This window comes from Colobus angolensis, unplaced genomic scaffold (assembly GCF_000951035.1).
Source record: "Colobus angolensis palliatus isolate OR3802 unplaced genomic scaffold, Cang.pa_1.0 Scaffold97, whole genome shotgun sequence".
In the NCBI taxonomy this organism is placed as follows: domain Eukaryota; kingdom Metazoa; phylum Chordata; class Mammalia; order Primates; family Cercopithecidae; genus Colobus; species Colobus angolensis.
In genome coordinates this window covers 2,313,297-2,332,424 of record NW_012123709.1, presented here as the reverse complement: position 1 = coordinate 2,332,424, position 19,128 = coordinate 2,313,297, and positions in this window count along the sequence as shown.

Here is a 19,128-nt window from a genome sequence, read left to right as displayed (position 1 = left end):
AGAATGGCACTGCAGCATAAACCACCTGTAGCAGAGTCCAGCACACTCAGAATGGGTTATCTGAAGAGTTTAATGACGATATAGGCAAGATTTAGTGGGGAGTAACAAGGGATGGAGGTAGGTCCCTACCTAATAGGGATCTAAATAGGAAGAAAAAGAATAAGATTATTCTCAGTCCTCAGGAATCTGTACTCCATAAGGAGGCTAACTGGATCACAGGGAAGAGGGAAGTCCCTAGGTCTAAAGGGACAAGGGAAGGACTGGTTTCTAAAGCCTACACACAACAAAAAGTATATGGATAGGGTTGCCCAACAGGAGCTGTGCTTTTCAGTGGAGAAAGGCAGCCAAATGGAGTGGAGCTAGAGCAACAATACCCTGATTCTGCTGCCCTCCTGCCTTCTGACCTCCCGTTAGAGACTTCCATTGTCTGAACACAATGGGAAGTCAGATATCAAAGGAACCCCTTGATTGTGCTCATATGTGTCAGTCTGTGGATTCCAGGTAGGGTGGAAAGTGGATCTGAGTGAGAAAATAAAATATATTCAGCACACCCAACCCCCAAATCCAGGCCAGCCTTTGTTTCAGTTATGTGGGGAACATCACATTTATACCACCTCACTTTTGTTCGAGGCTCAGTGAAAATCATGTGTTTTACTGATGTGGCGTAAGTGGATAAAAGACTCCTCTCTCTCAACCATTTGCCTTTTTTGGGTGGGCCAAGGTCATTCTTACTAAAGGTAATACTGAGCATTTTCCCAATTCTTAGGAAAGTGAGAAGCTGAATAAAGAGTCATTTAAGAATATCTGATTTTACTTCCAATCTGACATTCCCCTTCTGTGGTCTTCTCAGCAGACACTTGGCCTGAGATATCTGGCTGATCAGAACTCCAACATGAAACATCATTTCTGCTTTAGATTGACCCCCAAAGAGTGAAGGTAAATAAAAACTGGCCTCGACTTTACAACGTCATTCTGTTCAAATCTCTTTGGTGGGTCAAATCCATCTAATTCTCCAACTTGGAAAACATATATATATGATTTTTATGTGGTTTCTAGAATAACATCCTCAAGGAGTATGATGCAGGTAGGAAGTAATTGAAAAATAAATTGTTCATTTATCTAGCAAACATGCTTAGCTGGGCGTTTTATTCAGATGGTATCTTAGTCCATTCAGGCTGCTATAATAAAGACTGGGTGGCTTATACACAACATAAATTTATTTCTCATGGTTCTGGAAGCTGGGAAGTCCCAGATCAAGGCACTGGCAGATTTGGTGTCTGGTGAGGACCCACTTCCTGGTCATTGATAGCCATTTTCTCACTGTGTCTTCATGTGGTTGATGGAGCGAGGGAGCTCTCTGGGATCTTTATAAGGGCATTAATCCCACTTGTGAGAGTTCTATCTGTATGATCTAATCATGTTCTAATTGCCCCACTTCCAAATATTGTCACATTGGTGATTAAGTTTCAACATATGAATTTTGAGGGGACATAAACATTCAATCTACAGCAGATGGACTTTGTGAATGAATTACTTTTACCTAGAGGTACTCTGTATTTCTAAATTACAGGAAACTCGAATATAAGCTACCCCCACGGAAACTTATGAAGTGTCAGTTTCCTTTTTAGTTGCACAACTAATTATTGAGTATTCATTATACGACAGTATTTTGGTTATCAACTCCTGCATAAGAAACTACCTTAGTCCACTTGGCTGCTATAACAGTATCTTAGACTGGGTAATTTATAAATCACTGACGTTTATTGCTAATAGTTGTGGAGGCTGGGAAGGCCAAGATCGAAGCACCAGCCGATCTGATTTGGTGAGGTGAGGACCCGTTTGTCATACATGACACTTTCTTGCTGTGTCCTCACATGGCAGAACGGGCAAACAAGCTCCCTTGGGCATCTTTATAAGGATACCAGTATTATTCATGAGAGGTCTCCCTTATGACCCAATTATCTCCCAAAGCCCTCATCTTTTTAATACCATCACTTTGGAGATTAGGTTTCAATGTAAGAAGTTTGGAGGGGACACAAACATTCAGACCATAGTGCCACCCTAAAACTCACTGGTTTAGTACAGCAATTTATCATTATCTTTTATGGCTCAATGTGTTGACTGGGGCACCTTGAGACAGGAAGGCCTGCTAAGAGAATCCTACATTCCAGGTAAGAGAGGCTTAAGGTCTAAACAAAGACAGTGATTGAGAGGATGGACTGCAGGGAATAGAATTAGAAATCTCTAAGGGCAAAATTGGAAGCATTGGGCAACTCTTTGAAAGCTGAGTACAAGGAAACTGTATGTTTAATTCTTAGATTTTTGTCTAGAGCCTTTAGTGCCTCAATTTCTCAATGTAGTTGGTAAGACTATCAGAGATATCTAATAAGTTTTATACATTTATAAAAGGATTAATCTTCAGATAGTAGAATCACATAGAGTACTGAGCAGGAGAAAGAGAATGAGTGTGTGTGTATGTGTATGTCTGCAATTCTCAAAAGTAATCAAGATGAAAAGACAAAACTTGATTAGTCTGATGTAAGCTGGGAAAAGAGTATAAAGAAGTTAAGAAAACTATGGTAATACAAACATAAACTACAATGAAAGAAAAACTAAACAAGAAACAAATAAAAATATCAGTTCTTACCAATATAAACAGCTTGAAGACATCTATTAAAATACAGATTTTCAGAGTCGGTGAAAATATATTCCAACTGTATTAATGTATGTGAATATGCATATACATATGTGTATATGTTTATAATGAAATAAGATGTTGCATAAAAATTAAAATGCAGGTAACCATATTAATCAGCATCATATTAATGTTACAGAATATATTTAAGATAAAAATTACTAGTGAGACAGTATCATTGTATAATGATACAAGAAAATTAGGAAGATTTTATATTGTATCTTATGTGCATCAAACATACGTTACTCCTAGAATGACAAAAATTAGGGTATACTCCTAGAATGACAAAAATTAGGGTACAGAGAGAAATTGATAAATACAGTGATGTGCTATATAACAATGTTTCTGTCAATGACTTACTGTCATGTGGTGGTCCTATACCACCATGGTGGTCCTATGAGATTAAAGCTGATAAACGTCTTTTACCTAGTGACATTGTAGTTGTCATAATGTTGCAGCACAACACATTACTCATGTCTTTGTGGTGATGCTGGTATAAACAAAACTATTGCACTGACAGTCATAAAAGTCTAGGACACAAAATTATGTATAGTACGTAGTACTTGATAATAAATGACTTTATGTATTTGCTATACCTTCTATCATTATTTTAGAGTATATTGCTTTTACTTATATAAAAGAGTTAACTATAAAACATAAAGGCATTTTTTTTTATCATAGATGACAGCTCTATATCTTCTCCTGAAAGGTCTTTAGGGGAACAAGACATGGAAGTAGAAGACAATTATACTGATGATTCTGACCCCATGTAGACCTAGGCTAATATAGGCTAATATCTGTAATTGTTTGTGTTTTAGTTTTTAACAAAAAGTTTAAAAAGTTAAAAAATTTAAAAAACAAAACTTAAAAGGACATAAAGAAAATACTTGATACAGTGTGTTTGTTTTAAGCTAAAGGTTGTAAGAGTCAAGTTAAAAAATTTAGAAGTTTATAAAGTAAAAGTTACAGTAAGCTAACGCTAATTTATTATTAAAGGGTGCAGTGTTGATAAAGTGTACATTGGCAGACAGTAATGACCTAGGTCCTCACGTTCACTCACCACTCACTCACTGGCCCAGAGCACCTTCCAGTCCTACACGCTTCATTAATGGTAAGTGCTCTACACAGGAGTACATTTTAATCTTTTATACCATATTTTATGGTACCTTTTCTATGTTTAGATACAGGAATACTTACTGTTACTATTGCCTACAGCATTCTATAGAATAACATGCTATATAGTTTTGTAGCCTAGGATCTATAGGTTGTACCATATAGCCTAGGTGTGTAGTAGACAGCACCATCTAGGATTGTATAAGTCTACTCTGTGATGTTCGCACAATGGCAAAATTGCCAAATGACACGTTTCTCAGAGCATAACCCTGTTGTTAAGCAATGCATGACTGTATAATAATCCTAACATACCTTTCTCCGAAAATAGTATATGAAGTGGTAAATTGGTAAGAAAAAGGAAAACTTGAATAACATAGTTAATAAGCCATATTTATGAGTTAGGAGAGGTGATGGTGCAGACACATCTTAACTCTAAAATGTCAGTGACTTAATAGTCATGATTTTATTTCTCACTCATACTTTGTCCAAAAGGGTCTGGGGCTATGGCTCTACAGAGGCTAATGGAGGTTTCTTACCTTTGCTCCATCATCTGGGACAAGTGGCCTTTTTCATTCACGGCAGAAGGGCAAAAGGGAGTGGAGACTTATGCATGGCTTTTCAACTGCTTTAGCCTGGGAGGGACCATGACCCTTCCACTCACATTACATTGACTAGAAATAGTCAGAAAGTCCTGACTGACAGAAAGGACCTGGGGAGAGGGGATGCTGCATTCTTAAGAACAGATGTCTGCCACAAAAGGATCTAACAGAAACAAAGAGAATCCTGCACCCATACTGCATATGTTGGAATTCTGTTTTTCAAAACTGACCACATACTAGACCATGAAAAAGATAAATATTGTAGAATCAATATCCTTCTCAATGATATTCCTCTGATTTTCAAATTTGAAAATTAAATAGCACACAAATGTTTCATGTGTCATAGAAGAAGCCATAATGGAAATCATAAAATATTTAGAACAAATTATAAAAAATTACACAATTTATAACAATATTTGTGGCATTCAGCCAAAGTGGTACATTGAAGAACACTGAAAGCTTTAAATGCATATACTAGGAAGAATAATTGAAAAATAATGAGTTCACTGTTTCATTCAAAAACGTTAGGAGAAAAGAGCCTAGAGTAACCTCCCTGAAGTGATAGGAGCAGAAATTGATGAAAAGTAATCTAAGAAACAGCAAAGAAGATAAGCAAGTATACCAAAGCAGGTTCTGAAAAAGAATGACAAAATAGACAACCTTCTGGAAACATTGAGAAAAACAACATAAAATGAAAAAATGAATATACTATAGATAGCATGTAGATTAAAAACAAAATTGCCCTTTATATCAATTTGAAAATGTAGACAGTATGTACAATGTCATAGTAAAATATAACATTAATCTTGACTCAAGGCATAGACAAGCTATATCTTAACCTATATCCTTTAAAAAAATTTGAATCAGTAACCAAAAACCTCCAGCAAAGATCATATTTAATGACTGAACGATAGACACATTCTCTTTAAAGTTAGGAGTGTAACAATTTCTTGTTACCAGTGCTTGTATTTAAAACTTCACTAGCCGGGTGCAGTGGCTCACGCTTGTAGTCCCAGCACTTTTGGGAGGCCAAGGCGGGTGGATTACCTGAGGTTAGGAATTCAAGACAAGCCCGGTCAACACAGTGAAACCCCATCTCTACAAAAAAATATAAAAATTAGCCGGGTGTGGTGGTATGTGCCGGTAGTCCCAGCTACTCGGGAGGCTGAGACAGGAGAATTGCTTAAAACTGTGAGTGCAGTGAGCCAAGTTGTGCCAGTGCACTCCAGCCTGGGTGGCAGAGCGAGCTTCCGTCTCAGAACAAACAAAAAAACTTGACTAAACATTCAAGACAGTGCAGTAAAATGATAAAAATAATAGGTATAAAGATTGGTTATGGAAGAACCAATTTCATTGTTTGAAGACATCATTTATATACAAAATCCAAGGGAACGTTTAAGGTATAAGCACGGAGAAGTTAATATCATTCCTACACATTTGTGGTTGTCAATAAACTATAATAGTACATACATCTACACATACATATTCAAATTGTTATATATATAGAGAGAGAGATTCCATTCAAAATAGCAATTTGCAAATCTACAAAGTTTCAAAATGGCAATAGTAAACCTACAAAATTGGTAATAGAGAAATTGGGGAAGCCAATTAAGGATCAACAATAGACCAATGATTAAATATTTGTATTATACTCAAATATAGCAAAACAGTTAACATGAAATAATCAACTCCTATTAATCTTGAAAAAGCAATTACTAGGAAAGAATTGAGTAAAAAATGTCAAGATGAAGAGTATCTGTAGCATGATACTACTTATGTAAATTGAAAAATGTGCAAGATGCTACTTACTGTAAGTGGATATATACATATGCTGTGAAAGTATAAAACATGGACAGGAAGGATACCATACCAGCCTCAGGGTGGAAGCTATTTCTGGGAAGAGAGGGAGAAGAATAGATTGGGAATTCAAGGATTCAACAGTAATGTTTTATTTCTTTAAAAATTATCTGAAGCAAATGATACAAAATAGTAAAATTTGCTCACTCTGGATGATAGGTAGCTAGATATTTTATTAAGTTTATCTCACAGTTAAATAAGTTTTAAACAATTTAACAAATAAACAGGAGGTAAAGAAATGTACACAAAGTTCATTGCTGGTACTTTGAAGAAGTTTGATCACGAATAAGAGAGAAATGCTACACTTTCTTAATGGAGAGGCACTGGAAGATGAAGCCAGTTCATGGCTCCCCACTTAGCGGGAATTTACCAGCCTTCTTGTGACTGCTTTATTCTAGGTACAGTGATGACCTGTCTGCAGCACCACTCAGCTGCTTTTAATCATTGGGGGGGATAGATTCTGTCCGTTTACCCAAAATACACACAATAAGGAAATACAAGCAGCTAGATTTTCCTTTCAGGAATTGTAAAAATTATCCTCTGAATCATTGAAGAAATATTAAAGATTGGTAGCACTAAAGTGCTGATGGTTGTACTCGAATTTTTCAAAAGTTAACAATCACCGAAGAGTGTAATCATTCCTAGAACCACTGTTTTCTTAGTCCGAGTTCTGTTTCAAGAGACTTGACATCAATGGTTAATGGTTGAGTAATAATGTCAGATAATGCATTTGATGTTGGTTTCTGAGTTTGCTTTAGTTTTGCCATCTTGATGATCCTCCAGATCAGACTAATCAGGAGGACCCTGGGAGAAAGTCTTCATTTTAAATCTGGGAAGAAAATTTTTTGTAAGATAATGTGCTTATGGTATTAATTGGAGAGTTAATCTTTTTGGTAGGACAATTCAGTAGTGCCAATCTAAAATTAAAATGTATGTGATATTTAAGGCTTTTTATTTCTGAAACCTTCAGAAATACTTTCATATGTACACGAAACTATAAAAGATGCACTATAAAAGACATTAATGGTGATATAGTGAACATCCATGAACACAATTGATATGCTCAAGAATGCAGCGGTAGAAACTCAGAACTCTTAGTGACTTGCACTGGTAAGGGAACATATAAACGCATAATGGCACATCTATGCGATGCAATAATATGGCAGTTAAAAGTAAATGAGGCACATTTCTGTAGAGAGACAAGTTCAATTTCTAAGATACGTTAGGTGATGTCGAAAAGAAAGTTACACAAGAATACATATGATATAATCCCATTGAAGTTTTAAAAATCAAAAAGTCATTTGTGTACCCACATGTAAATTTCTGAAAAAAGGTCACAACCCAAACTGTTAATAGTTTGGGAGGGTTTCAGGTGGCAAAAGAATGTTTTCCGTAAAAAAAAAAATCTCAATTTATTATGATTTTTTTCTTTTATTTTTTAAAGATGGTTTAAATACTCACTATTCAAGGTATGTTAGAGACAAATTCTTTGACTCCTTGTCATACTCCCTTAAAAAATTAATGATAAAAAGTAATGCTTGTATTTTTCTATTATATAATTTTTTTTTTTTTTTTGGTGACTGAGTCTCGCTCTGTCACCCGGGCTGGAGTGCAGTGGCGCGATCTCGGCTCACTGAGAGCTCCGCCTCCCGGGTTCACGCCATTCTCCTGCTTCAGCCTGAGTAGCTGGGACTACAGGGGCCTGCCACCACGCCCAGCTAATTTTTTGTATTTTTAGTAGACATGGGGTTTCACCGTGTTAGCCAGGATGGTGTCGATCTTCTGACCTCGTGGTTCACCCGCCTCAGCCTCCCAAAGTGCTGGGATTACAGGCGTGAGCTACTGTGCCAGGCCTGTATAATCCATTTCTAAAATAAAGTCATGCATGCTCACTATGGAAAATTTAAAAATGCAAAACAGTGCACAGAAGAGAATGAATCATAATCTCATCATAATGTATTAATGCTTTCCTTTCTTTTACAAGTATCATTAAGGTTATAACGTATGTACAGATTTTATCCTGATTTGTTTTCACTTCCCACATAAATATTTATGTTATTAAAAACTCTATGAAACAGAAGATTCTGCATCATTTACTTAATCAGACTTTTCTAGCCTTAGATTTGGCTAAAATAACCATCATAAAATCCAACTCTCAGAGCACGTTTGTAAAATTAGAGACCCTTTGGCTCTTTGGCCACCACGTGTCTAACACGGACAAAGCGGAAAGAAAGTCTAGAACTTCAAGGCTTATCAATGTGAACCAAAGCACTTGTTGGGAAGCAATGGCCAGGAGCTCAGATTAAAATGCTTCCTCGTTCCTACCTCATGTGATGATGTTGGCAAAAGTTATCCGTGATTGACATGAATGAAGTGTACTTTTGGAAAAAACCTTCTATTTCCCATGTACTGGGGAGAGCAATGATCCAGCAAAGAGGTCCCATCCTTAGTTCTATCAGAAAAGCAGAAGAGGAATTCCTTTTCTGATGGAACACTCCCTTAGTCCCTAAGATCCACACAAGGGAGGCTCCAGTGGAGTTTATTTGCTATTAGAAGGAATGTGGGGAGTCCTGAGGCGTAAGAAGAACCCCGAAGGACCACTTGCAGGTGTGAGAGGCGATTACTTTTCCAAGAGTTCATTAAATCACACCACTTCCCTTGGAGAGGGTCTGCATGGCAAACCTCACTTCCCTTTTTCCGGGCTAATAAGCAGAGGCAGGAGCAGCGAAGGCCCCTGCTGCGGCCACCCAGGCTGCAATGGAAGCATGGGGTTTACAGCAGAGGCTCCTGTCCCCCAAGCCCACGGGCTCAGGCACAGGAATTCCTTTCTCAGTTTCAGCTGGTGAGGGTTTGAGGTTTCTCTTTTTGTTGGACTCACTAGATATTGAAACAACCAAGGCAATGGAAGCCGGCAATCCTTTACGAACAGTCTGAGTGGAAACCACAAGCGATGGAAGTCCAAGGGCTTTAGCAAGAATGCTGGTTTTTCATGTCCCCACATTGAGCTGGCCAATGCCTGGGGCAGAAAACAAGGAACAGCACTGGGTATGGTGTGTGCTGTAAGGAGGTTGGTGGGATGGATTGGGGCTTTTGTGGAACTAAATCCACCCCATCTGCTATTCTTGCAGTTATTTTGTGGCTTCATCTCACAAGCTGGGGGCTCCCCAGATGCCCTGGCTAGGCTGATTTTTATTTAAAAAACAAAAATTTCATCTCTACTTCTCAGTAGCACATGTTTGGGCGTTTTCTGATCAACTACATTTGCCAAGCCACACATTCTGTGATAAACAGAGCCTACTGAAGTCTCTGCTGGCTAGAGTTTTCCTGGATCAGCCCTCATACATCTGTAACTACAATGCCAGGGGGAAGCTTGTTTGACCAATCACTCATTCTTTTGTTCATTCTTTTCATTGATTCAATGCATATTAAACACCTGTTATGAGTATGCTCTTCCTGGGGCACTGTGCTTAGGAAGACCACGGAAAAGCAGACCTGGCTCTCCTCTGGTAGAACTGTTGAAAAAGTAGGATAGATGAGACTCTGATGGAAGCAAGCCATCACATGAGAACATGTGGCATGATGGCTGGCATCCCAACAGCTCCCTGGCAGATCACAGACACACGGGCATCACGGAGCTTACCTGCAGATAGACAGGGAGGCCTGGAGTCTGAGGTGTGTAGTTGGGGACTCATTTCCAGGGGTCCTCGGGTGGGTGGTGATAGTTTTGTCACAGTTTATAGTCCCAGTTGATCAGCTAAGGCATACATATTATATAGATGTCACCTTTAGTTAATGTTATGGAGGTAGCAACTCTCAGCATTGTGATTATAAGCAATACCAAATACAAACTGCTTATCTGTGCCAGAAGGTGGTGGCTCAGATTTTCTTTGTTAAACTAGGTTGCGACATCTATTGAAAAATCTTCCCTGGGGAGCCAAAGGACAGGACAAGGGATGGAATTCTGGGCCTTTACGTATATTACAGCTAAGCCTTTGGCCTACCAGGATGCCGCATACTCATATTGTTAATAATAAGAAGGCTGAACTTGGCCGGCTGTGGTGGCTCACGCCTGTCATCCCAGCACTTTGGGAGGCCAAGACAGGCGGATCACGAGGTCAAGAGATGGAGACCATCCTGGCTAACATGGTGAAACCCCGTCTCTACTAAAAATACAAAAAAACTAGCTGGGTGACGTGGCGGCGCCTGTAGTCCCAGCTACTTGGGAGGCTGAGGCAGGAGAATGGCGTGAACCCGGGAGGCAGAGCTTGCAGTGAGCAGAGATGGCGACACCGCACTCCAGCCTGGGCGACAGAGTGAGACTCTGTCTCAAAAAAAAGAAAAAAAAAAAAAAAAAAAGGCTGAGCTTTACAGCAGCTTCGAAGCCGTTGGTGGGATGGAGGGCTAGAGAGGGTCCAGAGCTGACCATACTGTCTGTCCCTTGGGCACCCTCTTTTCTCAACCTCACTTTTCCTCCAGCCTAGTAAGTTGTAAGGTCTTATGGTCTTGGACCAGAGAAGCCCTGGGTCAGAGGATTTGATGGCTAATGCCATGAAAAGCAGGAACTGAGTCTTCCCACCTCTACATCCCTAGCACAGCATAGGGCCTGGCAGACGTGTGCACACACACTGTGGAGCAAATGAGGGAGGCACATGTCTGTGGGTTGTGTGTGAAGTAAAATGGCCTTATTTCAATTTGCCTGTGTGAGGAAGGACTGGCAAACAGGTTTTTCTTCCAGAAAACCTTCTTTTCTGGGTCAGGGGCAGGATACCAGAGAACCCTAGCCTCTTCTTAGTTACAAATGTTTAACAGTGAGTTTGGGAAAAGTAGCTTGCAACCTGAAAGATCTGACAGAGCCATGGATATTCAGACAGAACCACAGTATTTCCTACTTTGGATCGAGTTTCCCGGGAGCCCACGGAGCCAGGCAGCCGGTGGCTGAGGTGGGTCCGATTCATTATTTTTGTACTGTGTTGTTTGACATTACAACCTTCAGAGTGAATCTATGTGACTGCTCATCTTGTCATCACTCTCAAATTCTTTCTGTGAGGATTCCTTGATTCTCCCCAGTGTTAGACACAAAACTCCTGAAGAGAAGGATATGCATTGTTCAATTCTTTGAGTTCTAATTTCTGATTTTCTCAGTTCAGTTCATAGTACAAGGTTCTGTGACTTTAATAACAAGGAAGCTCTAAACAATGTTGAATTCACGTATTGAGTACAGTCTGCCCTCGCAGGGAAGCCCCTCTCCCGTTCCTGACCAGCCGTGGACTCTCTGCTTCCTCTCCCCTAGAAGCCCTCTAGAAGTTTCTAGGCCTTGTGCACACACGTTTTTGCTGGGCCCTGAGTGCTAGAAGCTACCACCTTCTCCTGGAAGTGAATTCCAGAGGTAGAAAACCTCTGTGGAAGTACACTGTGCCCTCCGCAGCATAATTTTCTTGAAAATATGGATAAAGGGAGGATAATGTGCCAATAGAAAATTGAGGCAAAATAGTTGATGGGCCAACACACGGTTCTGAGGAAAACCATCCAAGCAGCTCACTCCTCCACACAGCTTGACTGGTGTGGTCTGCAGCTTGGACCCCAGTGTGGTGCCCCATGGGGAAGCCATCTGTGGCTTGCAGGGATGAAGGAACACTAGATTCTGACTCTGCGGCTCCGGTGCCTCCAGAGTTCGGACTCAAGGTGGGTGCGGAAGAGGATAAACTTGCACATGGCACCAAGGTGGGCATCTATCTACCAGGCTGTCCATTTCCAGAGGCCTCTGCTCCTGTAACACAACCCACAGCTGGAAGGCCTCGGGCTGAGGACAGGAGGTGGCCAGCTGGCACAGTGTGTCAATGTATGACTTTGAACTCAAGCGAGAACCTGTTTTAGGTACACGGGATGGGGGTGCATGTGCTCCTCTCATTGTCAACCTCCTCTCATTGCCCAACTTTTTAGATTTGCACAGGACTATGGGGATTCTGGAAAGTGGGACTTTTAGTGGTAAAACCAGGGCAGTCCTGGGCAAATCACAAAGGTTGGTTATCCTACTAGTAACCCAGGAGAAATAAGGCAGAGAGCAGAATGCTCTTACTTCTGCTACCAAATCTCGGCTTACTCAAGGAGCTGTGTTTTGGGAGCTAAAGAAAGGAAGATATATAAGCTAAACTTTTGATTCTCCATTTCTCAACTCCAATTTGAGTAGAAATTTCCCTGTCTATTCACTTTCCAGTAAATTTGCTTCATGGAGATATGATTAGGGTTCTTTATGAAAGACCTTCATCACTCACTGGGACTTGCATGCCTTGAACAGAATTAAACACACTTTTTTTTTTTTTTTTTTTTTTTTTTTGGCGACAATCTGGCTCTGTCACCCAGGTTGGAGTGCAGTGGCATGATCTTGGCTCACTGCACCCTCTGCCTCCTGGGTTCCTGCCTCAGCCTCCTGAGTAGCTGGGATTACAGGTGCACGCCACCATGCTTGGATAATTTTTGTATTTTTAGTAGAGACGGGGTTTCACCATATTGGCCAGGCTGTTCTCAAACTCCTGACCTCAGGTGATTCACCTGCCTCGGCCTCCTAAAGTGCTGGGATTACAGGCATGAGCTACTGCACATGGCTGACACCCTTTATTTCTGTAATAATGATTTGTTCCCCCTTCTAGTGTCTTGCCCTCTCACTACACTATTATTTGCGCTATCATTTTAATGGTCGGAGGGCTCAGCATGTCCATGAGCTCATCCAAATTCCGTATACCCCGACCACCAAACATAAAGACGTGAAAGAAGCAAGGCTGACATCAGCCCTAGCAGGGTAGCCAAAATTGGTGAAAGCTACAGCTTCTATCGATTGTCAATCAAAGACACGAATAAGCGGAGACTTAAGAGGCTTAGACTTGATACAAATGGATTTCCTCTACCCCTTGGCAATTGACAAACCTTTAAAAAGCATTAAGAGGTGCCAAGGTCAGGAAGAAGCAGAAATGAAGGAATAAGTTTGGAAGAGCTTCAGTTTGCCTAGTGGTAAATATTCAGTAATTCATTCTTTCATGAAATACTGCCCTGTCCTTTCTTGGGTATGTCTCCTTCATAGGAGACTGGGTGAAGTGAATAAGATGATGAACATAACTTATTTAGCAACTCCAAATTGGTAATCAGTATATGTAAACTTACACATTTAGCATTAAGCAAAAATAGATTGAAATGTAGAGACTTTTAAATAAAACCTGCCCCCAAACCTTGGCTAATCTTTTGAGACTGCATAGCCACTAGTTGGAAGCCATGATATTTATGTTTTTCCAGATGACATAGTTGGTAGCCTTCAACTATCAGCGATGACAGACAATCCATTGGGAACTCGATAACAGACACCACATTGATGGTGTTTTGTTCTTTCATAGTTGTTTTTGCATGGAATGGATGTCTCCCCTTTTCACATCTTATGAGTGGACACTCAATCCATCTTCTTCCAGCTGAGAGGAAAATGAGCAACAGCCACTGGAAACAACACGAGCTTCCTGAACACAGGAATATAAACCATGAGAGGAGAGCTTAGAAAAGTATTTCCTGAAATAAAAGGATAAAACCACAGAGAACTTTTGCAGTCACCAAAACCCACAGACTTAACACAATCCACATAAGATCTTAATTAGGACACATGCTTGTATATTTACAGAAGAAGAAAGTATGACAGCAAAGCAAAGTTTTGGCCAGGTCATTCATGCATTTAGAGGTTATGTCAAAGGGGAGTTAGAAAGCATACTTGTTGCCTTGGGAGACTTCTTGGTATAGTTAAAAATTTTGAAATCCCAGAGATGACAACAACTTGTGGATCAACTGGAGTCAAGTGGGGGCTGGGCAGGAGGTGTGACTAATGGAAATTGGTGACTAATTTATGTCACATGCCACCTATAACACTGGCAAGTGGGTTAGTGGGGGGATTTGAGACCTTATGGCTTTCAGCCAGGTTAAATGACCCACACCTTTCTCTGAACTACACCCTCATCCCCCTTAGTTTTTCACAGTGCTCAAAGAATTAATGGTAAGAATTGCTCTGCTGAACTGAGGAGCCAGGGGGAGATGACTAAGTGGCTAGGATGTCACCCAGAGTCACTGGGAGACTCCAGAAGTCAGGGACTGGAATTTGGTTTTACAAGTAGATTCCCTAATCCACACATTGTACTGCTGTCTTGAGTGTGTAGCTGTCGCAGGTAACACATCTGCAGTAGGCCGTCATCAGAAAAACTCTTTGCAGTGACCTTGACATACTGAAATTGCTCCCTGGTAATTAGCTCAAGGGTTCCAAGGAACAAATCTATTCTCACAGTCAACCTCTTTGTCTTCTGGAAACCAGGAAACAGGGTTCTAGTTTCCATCCTGATTGCATCTAGCTGTGTGACTTTCTGGATTTCGATTTTCTTTCTGTAGTATGTGGAGTTGAATCATATTTGTAATCTGTTAGATTCCTACCAGACCTAACATTCTATGAACTTGGGGTATTTATAGTCCTATCTGGAAATATATAAACCTCTTTTTGAGTCTATTATTGGACAAAGGCAAAGAAAAGATGGAGCCCTGGTTCAGCATCTCCTAGCAGAATTGTTTCTGAGGTTGTTCCTTAACTTTTGCATGAGGTGTTCAGTTATCTTTCCCAGGGAGCCAGTCAAATGCCAGCTGGAGGCAGTTTCGGGAAAAAAGATGATGCAGATTTTAACAATGCAATGAAAGCCACCATGTTTTGACAGCCCTATTCTAAGGGCAAAGACAAAGAGGGATGGGAGGTAAGTGAGCTGATTTTGATCCTTATGACAGAATGGTCATATTCTGTTTTCTCCTAAAAATCAAACTAGAAGATTTAGTCAGTCGTACTCTCCATTTGGAGGTAGACTTTTAGTTGCTACAAGCCTTTAACCTCTTAGAAAGTTTACTCACATATTAGAGGAAAATATTTGCTTATTATTCTCAATGTTACTGGGCATCATAGGCCCACTGGCATCACATTCCAATACTAGACTTGACCTTGGCTGTATGTCACATTATTCAGTATGGATTTTTTTTTCTTCCCAAAATAAAGGTGAGACCTGGCCCTCCACTTTTGTCTTTCTTTCCCTAGTGAAAACTTTCCTGACCAGGGTTGGCTCCTTGGAAAATTGTGATGTACACAAAGGTCAACTTGACCGACTTTTCCCTGTAGTCTCTCAGCTCTCCTGATAGGATTACATTCCTGTGATGCCGTTTTTCAAAAAGAAGCTTTTAATTTTAGAATAGTTTAGATTTGCAGAAAAGTTGTGAAGATAGTACAGAGAGCTTTCAGCTACTTCATGTCCAACCTCTCTATTCTACTGTTAAGATCCTTCATAAGTATGGCATAAATTTATCACAATTTTAATGAGCAGATATTGATACATCATTAACTAAAGCCCATACTCCATTCAGATATTCTCAGCTTTTACCTAATGCCCTTTTACTGTTCCAGGTCCCATCCAGGATACCACACTACATCTAGTTGTCATGTGTCTCCTCAGGCTCCTCTTGCTGTGATGGTTTCTCAGACTTTTCTTGTTTTTGATGACCTTGACAGTTTTGAGGAGTGCTGGTTAGGCATATCGTAGTGTACTTTTTAAATTGGATTTGTCTGATGATTTCCTCATGATTAGATGGGGATTATAGGTTTTTGGAGAAAGACCACAGAGGTGAAGTGCCATTTTCCTCACATCATATCAAGAGTACCTGCCCTTGTTGTTCTTCTTTCTTCATCCACTCCTTACTTGTTGCCTTTTGAGGCACAGGCTTTGAGCCTTCTAGACAGTGTCCATTCTGAGTACCACATATGATATCAAGTAACCTCCACTACCTCCAGAATCTTTATTTCCATGACTTATCTTGGTTGATAAATCCATTAACCCTGGTTACCTAGTGGAGGTAGTATTTGCAAAGTTTTTTTCCCACTGTAGAGTTATTCTTTTCACCCCTCTTTTATACTGTACTCTTTGGAAGGAAGTCACCAAGCACAGCTACACCTAAGAAGTGGCGGGACCTATGCTTCCATAGGGCAAAGTAGCAACATAAGTCATTTGCATCGGAGACTTGCCTGATGCCACTTGACAGCTTAGATTTGCTTTCTACAGACTGGGCCTCTTCAGTCGTATCCCAAACGTAAACCTCTTCTCAATGGCTCTTCTCACATGGAAAATTGAGTATCTCGTGTTCTACTCTGTATTTGATTTGATAACTTCTAGTTATTCTGATGAACTCACCCAAGCCTGCATATACATAGGGATCAGTGTGTCATCCTTCCTAGACTGCAGAGGGATACTAACAAACTCCCTTTGCAGAAAATATTTAAGCCAAGGAATTATGTCTAGAAGTAACCTTGTTAAACACAAGCTACTTCAACAGTGAAGTTTGTGTTTAAGAAGCTACTTTAACTCCTTCTCCCTTGGCTTCAGTCACTGTTCTGTCTTCTGTTTTTCCTTCTAACCCACAGGCTGCTTCTCAAATGCCCTTCTTCTTTCTTCATCCACTCCTTACTTGTTGCCTTTCGAGGCGTAGGCTTTGACTTTTCTAGGCAGTGCTCATTCTGAGTACCCCATATGATGGTGTCGGGTAACCACCACTACCTCCAGAATCTATATTTCCAGCCTGGCTTGCTCCCCTAATTTTCTGATCTACGTGTGAAAGTATTTACTAATCCTTTCATGCAAATGTTATGCAGACACTTCAAACTCAATGTCCAGAAAATGGTTTTGTGATTGTGCTTCTCCGGACTGCCTCTCCTCTTACATTTCTAGTTCTTTTTTTTTGACGACCCCATTACCTACAAATTATTTCAAGAGAGAGCCCTATTATTATATATGACCTCTTCTCCCCCCACCACCCACGTCTATGGTTCGTTAAGATCTGTCAGTTATGAATCTTTCAAATTTGTTTCCTACAATTTTACCTTGGGTCCCGGTCGTATCTCCTGTATATCCCTTCTCATGATCTCTCCTTACTCAGTCCTTCTCACCTTAAATCTTTCTCCACACTGCAGGATATCTTTCTAAAATGACAATTGTGTTCTTTATATTGCCAAGAGCTTCACTCTAAAGATCAAGCCTGGCCTGCTGGCCACTGTTCTAAGCCAGTTGAACAAGTAAGGGCCTGTTCTATGGCAGTGCTAGGCATCATGCTGTGAGACATGGTGAGAAGTCATGCTTGACCCATGGAGAAGCAGAGTAGGGAATACTTGAGCCGGGCCTGCTTAATTGAGAGGAGAGTTGAACAATGTTGAAATTTCACCTGGTGAAATTGAAGACCGCAACAAATGTCTGACATATTGAGTACCTCAAGTCACTTTAAAGATACTAGCAAAGTAGAGAACGAGCTGCTGATTTATCCAAATAATTTTATTTTGTTCCTGAATCATCAAATTTTAATATTGGTTGAATTGCCAGAATTATAAAACTCTAATTTACTTTGTTCTCCAAAGCGTTTTTTTCCACTCTACTCTGAAAAGACTATAATAGATGCATATTTTAGGTTGTATGTTCCAATTGACTAGTATAACTTGTTTGGTGCAAAGCCCACCATTATAGCATGAATATGTGAATATCCAATAAATAGAATAGCCGCTCAAAGAATATTGGTGGAGAAATTATTCACTTGGACAGAGTGATTTTAAGCCTTTTATAGAATAGAAAGTCTTACAAAGGGCCAAGTGGTGGTAATCTTTATATTTTGCATTGCCTCTGAGCTGATGAGGCTGGTTAACATGGATTACTAATAATATTAACACCAATAATACTTTTACAGTCTTGTGCTGGTTAATGTACAAATCCCTTTACATATACTGACTTTTTTTTTTTTTTTTTTTTTTTTTTTTTTTGAGACGGAGTCTCGCTCTGTCGCCCAGGCTGGAAGGCAGTGGCCGGATCTCAGCTCACTGAAAGCTCCGCCTCCCGGGTTCCCGCCATTCTCCTGCCTCAGCCTCCCGAGTAGCTGGGACTACAGGCGCCCGCCACCTCGCCCAGCTAGTTTTTTGTATTTTTTAGTAGAGACGGGTTTTCACCGTGTTAGCCAGGATGGTCTCGATCTCCTGACCTCGTGATCCGCCCGTCTCGGCCTCCCAAAGTGCTGGGATTACAGGCTTGAGTCACCGCGCCCGGCCTATATTGACTTATTAAATTATCACACATCTATATGAGGTTGCTCCTATTATCCCCCTTTTATAGCTGAGAAACTGAAGCTTCACGTTTAAGCAATTTACCTGAGGTTCTATAGTGAGTCAGTTGCAAAGTAGGGAAACCAGCCTGGGCAGGTTGATTACAGAGGGCACACTCTTAGTTGCTATGCTGGGTAATAAAAATGGTGATTTAAAAATCCCTTAATTTTATAGTTCTTTACAGAGCCCTTCCATACATGCTATAATCACATCCTAATGACCTTGGTGATCAGGGTGATGGTGGCAAGTACTCTAACACCTTGTGGGTTTCTCCTGTGGCTCACTTACAGTCAAGCCAGAGTTACCATTACTTATGTGGGTATCTGCTCTAACTGTAGGCCTTTCATACTCTGGAATATCTCATTGATTGTGTAAATAATAAACATTTCTTACATATAATCCCATTATGTCTATAATCCTGTGTTTCCCATGGTAATCTCTTAATACTTATTGAATTGGATTTCTTTTATAGATAATGGTACTGAATACTAGAGTTAATGAGAGCCAGCAATATTAATTTTCCATGTAAATTATCAGGCTTTGTTTTTTTAAATCCCTTCTTGTATAGAGATTGACCTTATCAGCTGTCTATGTGCTTATCAAAAGGCTCCAAATTGAGCTGATGAGAGAAGCAAGATCAGGGATTGATAAAATTCAAATAACTTTAAAACTGAGTTTTT